General features: G+C 34.8%; 2 long non-coding RNA genes across 7 annotated transcripts in view; one reads left to right on the forward strand and one right to left on the reverse strand.

Annotated features, from left to right (window-relative positions):
* The window catches only part of LOC120618370 (uncharacterized), a 36,829-nt gene that overhangs the window by 19,165 nt on the left and 2,450 nt on the right, over positions 1-15,214 (reverse strand). For 3 of the 6 annotated variants that reach the window (XR_005657236.1, XR_005657234.1, XR_005657233.1), the window contains 4 exons: positions 13,622-13,761; positions 12,565-12,695; positions 8,781-8,903; positions 1,765-8,646 (listed from right to left, as the gene is read on the reverse strand). This is a non-coding gene — a long non-coding RNA (uncharacterized LOC120618370). Of the gene's footprint in view, positions 1-1,764; positions 8,647-8,780; positions 10,295-12,564; positions 12,696-13,621; positions 13,762-15,214 lie in introns of those variants that run through there. The other 3 variants (XR_005657237.1, XR_005657235.1, XR_005657238.1) reach the window with 3 other exon arrangements.
* On the forward strand, positions 8,708-14,393 carry LOC120618371 (uncharacterized). Its single transcript, XR_005657239.1, has 2 exons — positions 8,708-8,788; positions 13,847-14,393. It is a non-coding gene; the product is annotated as an uncharacterized LOC120618371 (long non-coding RNA).

Raw genomic sequence — 15,214 nt, forward strand, 5'->3', positions numbered from 1 at the left:
GTCCTCCAGAGACCAGACCACTTTACTAGAATTTGTGATGTACGAAAATGAAAAAAACTAAATCCTCAAAAATTTAGTTATCTACACAGGACAAAGTAGCTAAACGAAACTGCCCCCATCCACTACCATCACTACCATTACTACTGTAATCACTTTAGTTCAAAGATAGACAAGTCAAGGTTGGCATCATCTGTTTCTATTTTGTCTAGGGTAGAAGATAATTTACATTATGGAAAAATGACAGCATCAAAGAATGAATTGAATTAAATCTGCTTTATTCCATATGTGTAAATCAATCAATGCACATAAAGTAGATTGGCTCATAGAAACTGAGATGCTTTTGTCTGTGCAAAACTGGTATTAAAATTAAAAGAACTTACACAAAATAGCCCCATTTAACAAAAAAGGCACAGCATACAGTTATCATGAAATAATCACATGAATATTATAATAGAACATACACAAAACATCATTTTTAAATTAATATTTTAATTCTTCTGTTATAAAAAGATACTTATGTATATACTTTTGTTTATAACTATTTTAATTTTTTTTGATAACTAATACATGTGTTTAGTTAACAAAAAGTGAACAGTGCAAAGGCAGGTTTCTTCCTCACTCCTTGTCACCTGGGCTCCACTCCCAGAGGCAACCACTGAAACCAGTTGCTGAAGTGTCTTTGGGACATAGTGCATGGAAGAGTAGTGCTGAAATCAGCATATGTGTTCATGCTGCTGTTCATGCTACATAAAAAATAGTGAGACTGTTTAAAGCCAACACCTGTTCTAATTGGTCAGTAAGTTTCCCCCTGGGTACATCATGTGCACATTTATACATGTGTATAAACTTGTTTCTCACATTATTATATCATTGCTTTGTTTATTTAATTTATTATGTATACTTTTCCATGGGCACTCATATACTACTACCTTGCCCTTTCCATAACTGGATGGTATTCCATTATGTGGATACGTAATATTTCATTTCACCAGTCCTCTATTGATGCACATCTTGATTGTGTCTAAATCTTTACACAATCTTTACACTTATTAGAAGTGGAAATGCTATTTCAAATGATAGTCATATTTTGCACTTTTACTAGGGTTGCCAACTTGCCCTCCAAAGGTGTTGAATTGATTTCCCCTCTCATCAGTAATATGAGCCTACCTAGTTCCCTTTGCCATCACCAACTGTATTATCGAAAGTCTGAATATTTCACATTCCAAGTTTCAAAAAGTGCCATTTCACTGTAGCTTTAATTTTACTTTCTCTTTCTATCAGAGTATCTGGTATTTTAAAAGCAATATCGATGAGTTAGAATCAAAATATGGTCATTTTCTATTTCCTTGAAACTGTATCCATCAGAGAGTTGCTCAATTTTTATCTGGGCCCTTGCCTAAGAGATAATTTAATGAAACCTCCTTGCTTGGCAGATAAAGCAAACAAGTTAGAGCCAGGTGAAGTGGACTGGTCTAGCTCGAAAATAGGCAGTGACCTCAAGCCTGGGGTGTTGTTGCCTGGCTTTTGGCCCAGTGATCTTTACTCTTACACTCATATTTTGTTTTATGTAATCACTGCCAAGGACTAGAGATTAAGTACTGATATAGAAAATGCTTTATTTTAATCCTAACCTTAAATTTACTTTATGTAACACTTGTTTTCCAGAATTTTCTGATTTTCTGATTATTTTATTACAAAGAGTTGAATTATAAGGAAAGAAAAGATTAATTTATTAAAGATATTTCCCTCAGAGTCAAATCAAGAGGAGAGTGTTTTTTTTGTTTTTTTGTTTTTTTGTTTTTAAGTGAACTTTAAATCCTTTTTTTCCCATTTTACAACTCACCGTAACTCCACATCTCTGTCAGGATTCACTATTTCTACATTTTGTTGCATCATTAAACAGGCAAAACTAAACAACCAAAGATTAATCATTTCCTTGTTTCACCCCATGATAGAAAATCTGATATGTCTCTGTGTGAAATCAGAGTGAGAAAACAATTTTAAATATTCAGACTGTTAATACAATCCACTCTCTCAGGAATATGAATAAAATGGAGAGTCTATAGTAAAGCAAGGTCACAGGTATATCTGTGCCATAATTACTTTTCAGTGTCCCGTAATGATGAAGACGACGATTCCTACATAAAAATTAGTGAGACTACTTAAACAGAAATTTAAAGATCCTTTGTATCTGGAGCTGATTACCAAGCATGGTAAGGCTGGTCAAGGAGTCCCAGAACCCATCAGGGAGCAGAACCCCCTCAGTGACTGTAACAGTAAACATTTCTGAAAGCCCGAATGCTTTTAGTGTTGCTTCATTCTTTTGTGCATTCAGCTTGTAGCCTCCTCTTTGTGCCTGTATTTACCTCAAACAAACCTTCACCAATAATATCCCTGATCACTGAGCGTTTAATAGACAGATGGTATGAGGTCTACATTGTACATACGGAGAACCTACTTGAGCACAGCTAGGCTGCAAAAGTGAAACTGAAGGACTTAAAGGACATTTGCTCTGTTGATAGAGTAAACATCCCCTTGTAGAAACAGAGGAACCTTCTCTCACAAACAAGGACATGGATAAACATTTTGAATACCCACACCCTGTACTTTCAAGGTTTGTTTGTTTGGTTTGTTTTTTTGTCATTGAAATCGGGGTAAGGGATAGGAGTTGGTGTTTAAATATATCACCAAATCATTCTTTTGTATACCCAAGGAACAGAAAACAGAATTCTCCCTTGTGTCAGAAATTGAGTGTTCTCTGGGCATAAAGTGAAGAAGAGTCCTCTTTTTGCCCTAAGCAAAACGTTGCCTGTGTTAGCTGTCTATATCTGATCCCTAGAAAAAATGTTAACTCTGAGGTATCTACAAAGTACTGACAACAGGCTTTTGCACATCATGACTGCTTCACAGCTTTTTCCTACGTCCTGCCTAATCAATGCTCCCTTTAATGGCTGCATATAGATTGGCCTCGCAGAGGCTATTAAAAAAATTAACAATCCAAGGAACCTGGACTAAGATCCCAAATGCATTCCTCGATAAAAGTTGTTTTAAACCTTCACACCATTGTCCTTATATTTATTATTAGCATACTTTCGATGAATAACTATAATTTGTTAAATGAATACTATATACTAGTGTTTTATATGTATTAGCTCGAATGTTCAGAATATTCCAATTTATAATGAATAAATTGAGGTTTAGAAAGATTGAGCAATTTACTACAAAATTGCTTTAGCCACAAAATTAGCAAGTGTTAGATTTCTGATTGAATCAGATCTGTCTCAGTCCAAAAGTCACCCTCTTAGCAACTCTGACCTCTAATGAGGTTTTTTTAAAATTCATTTTAATTGTATTAAGAGTGATATTTATTAAACAAAACATAAATTATCAGAAAAATACAAATTGTCAACACTGCTGTTACATTTTCCTGTTCCCTTAGCTTCTACTTATGATTTACGTGATGGGTAGACTAGAAAGAGATGAGTGAGGTCAGACTGAATGAAACAGAAAATGTTGGTTCTATTTTAACATTGCGCGCAGCATTTCTAGAAAACTTCCAGTAGGTGGCAGTGTTTACGAGCATTACTGATAGCCACAACTTGACTGCCTAAGGTTAGGTGCCAAGCAAGTCCTTAAACTGGCCCGTATTTGCGTTTCCAGTTAATTTATTCATTGTTCTTGGAAAGGTTCAGAAGCTGAAGCATTCCAATTCCCAGATGATTGTTTAATTTAGGGTTCGCCCTTCAACTTTCAGATATAAAATATTGGCTTTAATAAATTACAGTAAATTTTGTTAATATTATTTTGGAAATTCTCTGTAAAGTCTTTGAAATGGTTCCAAACACCAATTCCATCTTGGGAATTTCGTAGGCTACGCTACAGAGTGGTATTTAAATGACGATTGTTTTGTATCGTGTCTCATATTCCTAGGTGATGTGTGAAATACATAGTCAAGCTCTGTTGACATTGTATGGGAATCATTAAAAATGCTTATACTTTGCATGTTAACAAAAGGAGCTTTCATATTTCCCTACCAGTTAAGGCCTTTTATAAACTGCTCCACACTCGTCGTTTCTTTACAACCTTTTGCAACCCTGGTCCTCAGCCCAGTCTAACAAATCGTTTACCTTTCTGTGAACATTGCCGTTGTTCCCACCTCCATATTTTATACACATTCTCTCTATGAAAAAATTGCTTGTGTCATTCTTTCTCAATCCATGAACATACCTTGCTTCAAGATGCTCTTCAAAAACATTCTCTAGGCATTATTTCTTGACTAATTCTACTTTCCTATTTGAATCTTTGCTGTGCATTTTCTCAGATCTTATGGAATCAATTTTCCATAATTTATATTTTCATATGTTCATCCTGCAATTTTTCAATTCGATATTTATTCAATACACAGTAAAACTATTCTGAGATTTTTATATGTCCAAAGAGTCATCTGTGGCCAATTCCATTTCTCATATTAAATATCTTTAGAATTTGCATTCCATTCAGAATTGAGATTTCTATCAAAAAGAGGAACTTGTTTGCAAGCCACTTTAAATCAAATGTGCATAATATTCACATCCTTCTTTTTCTTTGTTTGCTATTTTTTATGTGCAAACTTGTTAGGGCAACAGAATGTACATACAGAAGAATAGACAAATCACAGGCACACAGATGATAAATTCTTGCAAAGTGAACATACCTGTGTAGCCAGGACCTAGATCTAGAGACTGAAGGTTATCAGAACCAAGAGCACCATCAAGACCCCTGCCAGTCACCACCCCCAACACCACTACCCAGACTGCTAACACCATAGATTCACATCTAATTTTAAAAAATGTATAAATCATCTGCGTACTGGTAATATATAGAAGCAGAAAAATATGTAGAATAAACATAACTAACTAGTGATTATACTTCATCTGCTTATTTATGTGATCCTCACAACCCTATGAATTATGTCCTCCCATTTTCCTAATTTTCATTAAGGGAAACTGAATATTAGCATGAAGATATTTTCTTAAAGCTGCATGGATAAATGGCAAAAATGAGATTCAAAATGTTTTCTCCTACTCTAGAGACCCAGTTCTTAATCACTATGCTCTACATAAAGGAAAAAGAAAACATTTCAAAAGTCAATATACTCAATAAAAATCATTGATTCTTGGGGTGTTTTGGAAGAAGAAAGAAATTAAATTGATAATAAGGTATGTATCATAAATACGGACAAGCAAGGAGGAAAGGAAGAGTTTTACAAAAAAAGAGAAAGTATTCATTCATTGTTAAAGTCCATTATATTCTCCCTATTCATATATAGTATCTTTTAAGATTTATCCTTTCTATTGTGTTATTTTCTTTATATCGATTTCATTGCAGGACAAATAGAAACATAATAAAGTTGAAGTGCTCAGACATAATTAACTGGGCAAATAAAGGAAGAACATAAGAATCAATTAATTTAAGAAATGATCATGCTCACTGTTTCTCTCAGGTATTGCATTGGGAGCTCATACACATTCTCAGTTCTCCTCTGTAGGTGCATCATGTCAGGCAGAAAAATCTAGTCTTCCATTAGAAGTAGTTTTGTAACTTTTTTTTCAAACTAACAACAACAACAAAAAAAGACTTTTTAAAAAACAGCACTAGAAGAAACTAAGTTTGGTCTAGGCAGGAAGTAAATAAATTTCTGACCTAATTCGTGTATTAGTTTCCTTGCAAGATTACCTATTTACTTTTTTTAAAAAGGCCAACAGGCTTAGTTTATATAGCCTACACATAACTAGACATGAAATAGTCACATAGAAAGTTCCCAGGCAGCTCGGGGGACTTGTGACTCAGTAAAAGTGACAAAGAGGTTCTGTGGAACCATTTAGCAATACTTTTTAAACAACTTTAGATTCAAGGGTTTACAAAGATTTGTGCAGTACCTACTAGGTATAAATATAGTATAGTCTGTGCACCTTAGAAGCTCTAATCACCCAATCTGGAACCATCAGAAATTTAATAGCTGCAGACTTCGGGTGGGTGAAATGGTTTTCACTCTTGTTGGGGGATTGTCCAATGTTTGGGAACTGCTGGAATAAATATTTGTGAGTTCCTTCAACTCTTCCAGAGTTATCTGCATTTTAAAAGCTTATAACTAAAGAAATATTCATATTTTGAGTATGATGTGTGTATGTGTGAGAAAGAGAGAAAGAGAGAGAGAAATTATGAGAGAGATACTTTTTGAAACTGCCGATGACATATCTGGACTCTCTCTTGGAAAAAATGCACATGTGCATATATACACAATTTTATATAAAACTTTAGAGGTTTTATCGGTCTACTGAAAGGTTAGGAAGGCTTACATCAATGGATGGGATTTTAGACAGTGTAGAAAGGTAAACTAAAACCTCTCAGGAAATATGAAACATTAGCTACAAAGAACGTTCTCTGGTTTAAACAGACACACAGCCCGAGTTCCTTAATTAAGTGAAAGAAGATGATGTGACTAAAACTTTGCACTTCATGCTCTGACAATTCAGTCACTTGTCATTCTATAGCTTTCAGTCTGTCATTCCACGTCTCAATGTCTTAGCTCCGATTTACCGCTTCCTCTCCTTTCTCTCCTTCTTCTAAGGTTGAGCTGAGGTTTATTCAGCTCAATCCTAGGAGTACAGACAGTCTCCATTTCTCAGGAAGCCTTCCCTGCCTGCCTAAACCTTCTATGCTCACAGGCGAGGCCAGAGGCTCCAAATATCCCTGCTCATTAGCACAGCATTTCACGATCTCTAGACCCTAAGCAATTTGAGCCCAGCAACTATGAGCTATTTAACTTTGTGTCCTCAGCTCTTAACACAGTGCCTGGAACTCAAAGTGTTTTTGAATTAATGAATAGTGCTTAAAGTTTAGACACCCTTTAACTTGTTTTCAGAAGAACTTGAAACAATATCACTACCTTTGAACAGGCTTGCTTAAAAAGAGCATGTACTCATGAATAAATTATCCCATCTTCTCTGTCTCTTTCAGCAAAGCACACTCTGGAAGAAAGTGGGGCAGCTCCTTCTGAGTGAATTCCTGAGAGGTCAGTTTTCTATGTGAATTTTTATAAAAATATTTCTCATCTCCTTTCATTACTTTTTTTTTTCATTATTATTGTTTAAATAGATATGCATGTATTTGGTAAAAATTGAAAAAAGGTATCAAAATATCCAGGGAAAAGTAAATTTTCTACCCACCCCAGATACTCAAATTCTCTTTCCTAAAGAAAGTACAAGTGGCGGTTTTCATAGTCTAGGCATATAAAAATATTTTTCATTATATTTCAAGACATACATTCAAGAGCAAGAATTTGCCTGTAGCTAAAATAGTCTCGATCTTTGACAGCTATTGAAAGGAAGGAAAAGCATGCTGCGGAGGTGCTTCCTCGTGCGCAGGCTGAGTCTGAGTGCCTGTAATCGTTCCAAGCAATCTATCCAGGAGACTGCTAGAAATAGAGGACTGAGGCTCAGAGAGAGGTCTGAGCAGGAGATAGAGATTAAGGGTAAGAAAAATTTGATGCCATTGGAATGATGTTAATGGTCCAAGCAGCACGGATAGAGGGGGGTGAGATTCTGGCATCACACCGAATCCTGGAAAGCACCAATACTAAGGACAGATGCAAAAAGAAGAGCTAATAATCAAACCTAAGAAGGATCAATTAAGGATTGTTTTAGTCAGTTTGGGCTGTTATGACAGAACACCATAGACTAGGTGGCTTATAAATAACATAAATTTATTTCTCACAGTTCTGAGGCTGGGAAGTGCAAAATCAAGGTTCCGACAGAACCACTATCTGTTGAGAGCCCACTTTCTGGTTCATGAATGGCTGTCATCTTCTCTCTGTATTCTCAGAGGGCAGAAGGGGCAATAGAGCTATTTGGGATGTCTTTGATAAAGACACAAATCTCATTCACGAGGGGCTCCATGCTCATTTATCACCTCCCAAAGCCCCCAGTTCCAAATATCACATTGGGGATTAGGTTTCAACACATGAATTTTAGAGGGACACAAACATTGAGTCTATAACAGGGATGGATTAATAATGGTAAATTTTGAAACATCAAAGTAAGAGCAAATTTTGCACTCTGGACACTTTAAATTACACTGATAAACACTACAAAGGCCGGCATTGTAGGATACTGAAAAGAGAGAGATTCAAGAAAGTGTTAATGGCACAGTGAGAGATGTAAATTTTACCCATCAAGTATTTATTGAATGGTTACTGGGTGCCAGGAATGTGGGAATGTAACAATGAACAGTACAAATTCTTGTTCTGTCCTTCTACAGGTTCATATCTTGGTGTAAATGTAACTCTGAGAGAATGCCCTAAGATGACCTTTCCTCCTCACCCTAGTGGAACATTCAAAGTAGAGACATTAGTCTCAGGTTTCCCTGATATGTAAATCATCCTCTTGAGCTTGGAAGAATTTAGAAAGCCCTATAAAATCTATTGCTCAAAACCTGTGCCTAGAAAGAGAGGTTAAGAATGCAAAACGAAGTTTGCTAAAACACATCAAAAAAAAAGAAGATGAAGGAGGAAAAGGACAAGGTCTTGGAGGAGAGAAAAAAAGCAGCGGCTGGAACAGCAAGAGGATATGAGGCTTCCATGTTTTCATATAATCTTCATTCATTCATCTATTTAAAAGTGAAAATAAATCATTAAATTATTTTCTACAGTATGCTTTAAATTGTTTCAGGCACTGAGAATACAGAGATGAAAGATGGGCCTCTACAAGTTTGCAGTTCACAGATAAATTAACAGACTCTACCTGTTGGTGTGAGTATTGTGTCACAGCATTCTAAGAAGCTCCTTTCACATGCACAGGTGCACCAGTGCTGTGGCCATATGGATATATGCTCAAGGTGCAAAGCAGTAAGAGAGCTCTTTTGCCCTGTTTGGATTAAGAAAAGATTTCGGGAGATTATTAGTTCACTCTTAGAGATTATTAGTTCACTCTTGATTAAGACCAGAGATTATTAGTTCACTCTTGATTGCAGTTAGAGAGCATATCTTACACATACTTTATGTAACTGAGCTTCATTACAGTCCGATGCTATTCTTATGCCTATTTTACAGACGAGAAAGGTTCAGAAGGATTACATTATCTATGCACTTTGATATAGCTAATAATGGGAAAGCCTGAATTCAAACCTAGACAATCTGACTGAGAATGTACACTTGTGATTATCACTCTTACTGCCTCCTGTATTTGCCTAGTACCTTGATCAAATCATTTGGCTTTGTGTGCCTTGATATGTGCCTTTTTTTCAGGAGTAGAGTAAAGGAGGTAAGTAAGATAGGGAGTCAAAGGTAAGCTTTTAGACTGTTTAAAGGTTTAGAACAGCTTTTCACAAAATGCATGCTTTGGAAACCTGTATCAGAGTCATTCAGATATTTATTAAACATGCGGACTCTTGAACTTGAATCCCTTACCCACTGGAATAAATTTTTTGTATACAATATTTGAAAAATATTGATTTAAAGTGTGACACTTAGAATATATTTTTAAATCCCACTACTATAATTTCAAAATGATGTATGTAGTACAATTTTAAAATAAAATTCAAAATCCTTCAAAATGCTTCTAAATATACAATGCCATGAATGTCGGCCTGAATCTTAACCATTCGAAGGACCTATTTTATTCTAATATAATAGGAAATTGAGAATTTTCTTCAATGCTTGTTTATGGAAAGAGGATCTGGGGCCACAACAGAGTAAATGACACTGCACTCGCAAATGTAAACAACTAGAAAATTAAACAAAATAAGACAAATGACAGTTTTTAGACATTGGAAAACAGGAATGACAAGACCACGATCTCTGAAAAACAGAAAAGAGTCTAAGCCTTATAGGTGACTTGACTTTTTCCAGGAAGTGTTTTCTTGGACCACAATGTAAGTAGAAAGCATCCAAAAAAAAGCACTGAAGTCTGACAGAGCCGAAGAGACAAAAGTTAGCATTCAGGAAAATTGAGGCAGCTGGATCATGTGGTACACATAAGATATGATGTCAGCAAAGAACAATTTCCAGGGAAATATAAACTGAATGACTCTCAGAACCCAAATGAGATTTGGTGATATTTGAATTCTGATCAGCTGTTGTGTAGAAATCCTGTTGAAGACTCAAGGTCTCAGTACATACTCCCGAAGCGTAACAGCTTGTTGATACATGTAAACCACCATAGTGTAACATTGCTCTAAAGGAGCTTAAAAACAAACCTCAATGGAATCAAGCTGATCCACAAGTAACTTGAATATCTTTCAAAGAAACTTCAACACTCTTTATAGAATACAGCAAAATGTCCAGGATCCAAAAAAAAAAAAAAAAAAAAAAGGGCTACAGATGGGAAGAAGCAAGAAAATATGACCTATTACTAAGGGGGGAAAATAAAACAGTTAATACAAACAGAAAAGAAATGGAAAAGATAGTTAAACTTTACATGCACACACACACACACATACACACACACATTCAAAGATGTAAAGGAAAATATGAATATAAACTAGAGAGCTATTGAAACTATAAACATAACCTAATGGAATTTCTGAAGATGAAAATATCATTTCTAAAATTTAAAATATATCACAAGGACTTGAAATAAAATTAGAAACTACAGAAAAAAATTTTCAGTAAACTAGAAGACATAACTACAAAACTATACAAACTGAAGCATAGAAGGATCAAAAAAGTTGACATGTCATACTATATTTATTAAGCAGATTGACATAGATGACTTCAAGTCCTTCTTAGTTTAATTCTTAGAATCACCACTTAGTAGCTTCATGGTCTTAGCAATGAATTTGACTTCTCTGTGCCTCAAACTCCCAACTTTTAAATAGGGAGAATCTGTAGCACCTAGATTAAAGGGTTCTTACAAGGATTAAACATGTTAATATATGTAAATGTAGGTAAAGCACCAAGTTCACTAACTGAATTTTAATAATTGTTATTAAGTTCCAAACTAGTAAGAGAAAAAAAAATGATCATAGAAAATTATTCCTAAATGGTGATATAAGATTTTTAATATTTAAAACTAGAAAATATAATGGCTAAAATTAAAACAATATTATGAATAAATAATTTACTTCTGAAAATGAATAGGCTTTATTAGAGTCATTGTACACTAACAAAATTTCAGCTATGTCTTTTACTTAGAATGTGGAGCTAGAAAGCATGCACGTTGTATTGTTAACAATGATCACCTCTAAGAACTGGGAGATGGGGAAAGTGAGGACTTTTGCTTTCTACTTTGTACGTTTTTTATATTTTTTCATTTTTTTCTAAAATCATGGGCTATTTATAGAATAAAATTAAAATAATTAAAATAAGATAACCTGACAGTATGGTATCACTTAATTAACCATAAATTGGCTGATGTTTTCTTCTGCCTCTGGCTTTACTGAGATTCTGTTACTTCATTAGATTGTCACTCTTCTTCATTAAATGCTATTAGACAATTGTCTAAAGGTCAATGGCATCAGTACACTATTGACTATACTGCCAAAACTATATTAGGCCACTTAAAGTGCCCAGTATGGCATCTAGCAGGTCTCAATAAATATTAGTTCTCTTATGTCCTATGCCAAAATAGCACGCATTTTTTCATTTAATAAGAAACATCAAGAATCTATATTTTAGGCAGCTTTTTGGTGCACCTGTTTTTCTGTAACGTTCTTTTTTAGTTTTGTTTTCTCTGTTGTTGATTTTTTTTTCTTTTTTTCCTATAGGCTAAGATCAGAAAAATAAAATGAGACTCCATATTTAAATGCAGATCAGAAAAGTATTCCTTATTATATTTTTGCTCGAGAAGTACCAATGAGCTTTAGAGCAAAGGGTAAACACAGCTGCAGGGAAATCACTTTTAGAAACCCATGAAGCTCGCTGATTTCAATCACTGGTTATAGATGAGTGGTAGAAACAAATTCCTTTGTGGTGCACAAGAGCACTGCAGAAAGTTGCATTTTAACCTGCGTTAAGTAGTGAACAAGACTCTAAGTTAGATAATAACTAATTTAAATACAATAAACAGTCCATAGCCCAAATGCCTGAGGCATATGTTCTCTGCAACATTTTCTACCATAAAAGTGGGAGAATTTCCTTGAGCCCGTTGACACTGCCTAAAAACCTAGGTAGTGCTTGACGTATTTTTAAATATTTGTGTTTATTTTCTAGTTAGAAAAATTATCTGTGCATATTGCACAAATTGTTCAATATAAAGAAACATTTTTTAAAACACTCAGATGCATATAAAACTGGTGAAATCTAAATGAGGTCCATGGTTTAATTTATAGTAGTGTGCCAATATCATTTTTTTGGCTTTAATAATGTACAATGGTTAAGTAAGGTGTTATTATTGAAAGAAACTGAGTGATGGGTTCATGAGAGCTTTCCAAACAATTTTTGCAACTTCTCGTAAGTCAAATCATTTCAGAATAAAGAGATTTTAAAAATCACTTATACTTTTAATATTTTGGTGTTAAAATAAATAATGACAGTATGATTTTAAAATGGCCAGTAAAGACCCTTTCTGTGGTCGGTGATTTTCTTACCTGAAAAAGTACAGAGAAGAGGTTCAAAAGCCATCACCTGGCTTCTCTTATGCTTGTCTTCTTTCAATTCTTATTTCTTTGGGTTGTTTCCAGGTTCAGAGGGTTTCTTTTCTTGAGCAGCTACAATGTATCTAAAAGACAAGAAAAGGAGAGAGAAGAACAGAAAGCTCTTGTCTGATTTCATAAGTAAGGTGATGACAGTTGCTAAGTAGAAAAAACAATATGACTCTAGGAAATGAGCTCATACTGGAAAGTTAAAAAAAAAAAGCAACTGTTCTATTAATATTCAAAAGGTATACATCTTTACCAATAATCAAAGTTATGTAAATTTAGAACAAAATGTCATTTTCATCTGACAAATTGTCAAAAATAAAATCTTAAGACAGACATAGCTGGGGAGCATAAAAAGGTACACTCTCCGGAAAACAATTTTCTCATATGTTTTGGCCCGGTAATTTCACTTTCAGAGATCCTTTGGAAGAATAAAAAATACAGATGATGACTCTGTACAAGAATATTTATGCAATGTTATTTATCATAGTAAAAAGTCTAATGTCTCAAAATATGAGTAGTTAAATAAATCATGGCATTTCTGAATGATTGAATATTTATAGCCTTCCTGACTTCTCGAAATATTTAAAGTGATATTTTTAAAAAGAAAAAATATGTATAAATCTGTCTTTTATGAATGATTCTCAGATTTAAAAAATTTGCTTATTAGCTATGTGATCTTGGACAGAGTATTAACCCTCTGTGCCTCAGTTTCCTCATCTGTATAATGAGGAAAATAAGAATGTCATAAGCTTGAAATGATGATTAGGTGAGTTGATTAGGTGAGTTAATAAATAGTAGATGTAATTAATTCATATAATTGCATGTATCACATGACATATTACACGTCTGGCACCTAGAACTTTATGTTTTACAATAAATGAAAGCTCTTCTTAAAGTAAAACAAATTCCTAGATGTGTATTGCTTTACAGAACTCTAAGAAGACTTTAGACAAGTGAACCCCAGGGTTTTCCAGTTAAAAATCTCAGTGATAACATTTCTTACCTCATAAATTGGTGCGCTTTAAAGGACTACAGACTCATCCATATTTTAAGAGTCCAAGGAAAGATGGGAAAAAGCAGCTGAACATCAGGGCTACTGTTCAAGAAGTCAGGAACAAGAAGAGGTTGCTCTGAGGATCCGGACTGAGCATGAGAAGGAAAGAGCAAAGGGCTGTTAATTTTACTGTAAGCATTTCCATTATATTAGATTCTTTCTTATCTTCTTCAGGGTCTCTAAAAGAAGAAAAGAAGTATTTATAACTATAGTACAAAACCCCTTGGCACCAGAAAGAGTATGAGGTCAAGGTTCTAGGAATGAGAGTTGTTGCCAGTTATCGGAGGACTTCACACAATGAAGACTTTTGCCATGACCTGAGGACATGTGGGATGGTCACCTCTGTTCCCAGAAACAGCTCAGGCAACCTTAAGGACACCCTGGCTCCCCGCAGAAAGCTTGAAAGCTGTAGGAAAGTTCTGTTTTCTGACTGGCTCAGCAGGAGCTGGCTTGACAGAAAATTAATCTTCAGGCAAAAATTGTGAACTCTAATCTGGTGTATAATTCACTCTGTGTGAATATTTTCTTCTCAATGTCACCCTAAAGGACTGAACCCTTACCAAGGCTCACCTGAGCCTTATTATACCTCTGGTAAGAGAAAGGAAGAGGGCATTTTTTCATAAGAGAGACGTGTTTAGTCAAAGAGGAATACATTGTTGTCTTTCGCATACCCCGAAAAACAGCCTCCAGTGACGAGAGAAATAAAAATCCGTGCATACTCTTTGGTTTGAGCCCATCTATTTTTCAGGCACAAAAGGGGTCCGATACTGCTGAGAACAAACTAGTCCACATCCAACTAGACTCCACTGCGGTCAACTCAAAACTACTCATCTAACTCAGAATATCATTACCTCCTTATTATGTCCACAGAAAAGGCACTCCATTTTACAACTATCCACTGAATGGCTAGACAATTAAAATCTAATTGTCTTGCTTTGGAAGACATTCAACTTTCAATTCTCTTCTTTCCCCACGAATATTGGTTTCTTTCCTTGGCCCTTTTTTCTTTTCTTTTCTTTTTTTTTTTTGTAATTTGTGACACCCACCAACATCAATTCTTTATTTATAAGCAGATATTGCTATTATAGTTTCAACTTGCCCACCTAAAATTTGGCTTCAAGATACCTCAACTATCTGAAAAATATCTAAGATCGTGAAATAAAAACAATCCATAGAAAATGGTGTAAAGGAGTCTGTGAAGCAGTGACAGATGCCTCCCAAGTTCTAATTCAGAGAGTTTATTTGCTCATATTGTGCCACAAGTTTATTAAATATCTTTCTAGAAGATATATAGTATTTTTAAAGATATTGCCCTAAAAATAAAAGGCCAAATTGAGAGGCAACAAGCATTTATTTGAGATCCAAAAACATAGCTACTTGGGAAGCACTGATTCAGACAAAAATCCAAATAGTGTTCTGTTAGGAGGCAAAGGCAAAAGGTATTTATGAAAAAGGAAGGGGAACAATTACATCAGTGGAAAGAAAGAATTTCTATAGGTGCCGATGAGCTGACATAGTGATGTTAATTCTAAAGAATATCTT

The sequence above is a fragment of the Pteropus medius genome, unplaced genomic scaffold (assembly GCF_902729225.1).
Source record: "Pteropus medius unplaced genomic scaffold, Ma_sr-lr_union100, whole genome shotgun sequence".
Taxonomy (NCBI): Eukaryota; Metazoa; Chordata; class Mammalia; order Chiroptera; family Pteropodidae; genus Pteropus; species Pteropus medius.